This window comes from Phoca vitulina, unplaced genomic scaffold (assembly GCF_004348235.1).
Source record: "Phoca vitulina isolate PV1807 unplaced genomic scaffold, GSC_HSeal_1.0 scaffold6, whole genome shotgun sequence".
In the NCBI taxonomy this organism is placed as follows: domain Eukaryota; kingdom Metazoa; phylum Chordata; class Mammalia; order Carnivora; family Phocidae; genus Phoca; species Phoca vitulina.
Window position 1 is genome coordinate 25589962 of NW_022589709.1, and position 1807 is coordinate 25591768.

A 1807-nucleotide genomic window follows, 5' to 3' on the forward strand; every position below is an offset into this window, starting at 1 on the left:
TCTTGCCTGTTCTCCATTCTAAACCATGACACTGAAAATCATAAGACAATATACATCATCATTCTTCTAACTTCTACAAACAATTCACTAATAATGTAACCATGAACTGTCAGCTTTGGATAAATGTGTTTTAGACAATAAAAGCAGTGTAAATGGAGAACATTATAAATGTTAACACCTGAACTAAAGAAGTAAAGAAGGTGAAGATAATAAACACTTGGCCATGGAGATACCATGATCGCCTCCCAAGGTGAGGCTCATCCACTGCATTCAGGTTGTGTTGACCTCTGAAATTCTCCCAAATGTGGGAAACTCGACTGCGTAATTTGTTAGTGGGAGACTGTGTTCATGCTTTTTTATTGGGGTGCTTGGCTGGCTCAGTCGGTAGAGCATGTGATGCTTCATCTCAGGTTCATGAGTTCAAGCCCTTTGTTGGGTGTGGAGCCTACTTAAAAAAAAAAGGTGAAGATAATAAAGCCAGTCTTACGAATTGCATGATTGATTCATCTATTTGTCAACACTGAATTTGTCCTTTGTGCTAGGCACTGTTTGGGAGACAGGGATGCAAGATTAATGAAAAATAATGCTCACTGCAGATAAAGTTCGCACTATAATTGGGAACACAGGCAGGAAAATGAATAACTATTTTATTGTATAAAATATTATGACAGAGTTATACAAAAGATGCTATGGGAGGCAATGAGAAGAAAATGTCCAATCACAAAGCCTTTAGTTTGCAAAAATCCAGGATGCGATTGTGAGGAGAAAAAGCAATATACACGGTTTGGTGCATATATATTTACAGTAATATTAAATATAAAAATAAATATATGGAAGTACAAGTTTAAACTATTTTTAATTAATCAAATCGATAGTTGAATTTATGGATGATGCAGCATCCTCATAGATGATTATGTGTATGGCAGTTGAAAATTTGAATCTGAAGCTCAGGAGAGAGGTTGGGGCTAGAAAGCAGCATTTTGATGTTGTTGATTTACAGGTGATAAAGCTATGGAAGTAAATAAGATTACTCAGAGAGTCTAGCAAGATGGTTCAATTATCTATCTATCTATCTATCTATCTATCTATCTATCTATCTATCTAATGGGTGGGGGAAGAGAAGCCTGTGACAGAAATGGTGGAAAAATATCAAGGGAGCTGGAGTCAATACAAGAGACCCATTTTAAATATCAAGGAGAAAAAATATGGAGAAAGAAATTCTCAATCCTGTCAAATGCTTTGTAACATCAAATGAAATGATTAAAATATTATTAAAAGAAAATACTGCAGATAGCTTCTTTAACTGATGGGTAGACTCAAAGTTTTAAACTGGTTTTATTACTCTTTAGAATACTAGGTACCTTCATATCTACAAAAAGTAACTTCAGGAGCTAGAGAAAAAAAATCATTAAATATAAAGTTTTCAATGTGGTCTTTCCATTGTATCAGCAAACACATTACCTGGTTTTTATTAGTCCAATAAAAGCTATGGCTTTTTCAAAAATTCAGGTTTGGATAAAATCCACATGATTTCTGGATTTTCAAAATCTACTCTATAAGACCATAAGGAGGATATTGCATGGATCCAATTTTATGGTATCTCTATATTTTTTCCAGGTCACTTGTTTCTTGCCCTCTTCTTTCCTAGTATTTCCTATAGAGTTTCTCTGTGGTTTTCAAAATCCCACTAGCATATTTTTGTCATACCCGACATTCATCTTGTTGTGGGCTTAGATATTTCTGGAAGATCAAATCACAGAGCCTAATAAAATACAGATAATGGCATTTTTGACTATGTGGTACATCC

At 34.5% G+C, this 1807-nt stretch overlaps 1 pseudogene; it reads left to right on the plus strand.

Moving 5' to 3' along the window:
• Window positions 1-209: 209 nt before the first annotated feature.
• LOC116632517 lies at window positions 210-361 on the plus strand (annotated as a pseudogene).
• The last annotated feature ends 1446 nt before the right edge of the window (window positions 362-1807 follow it).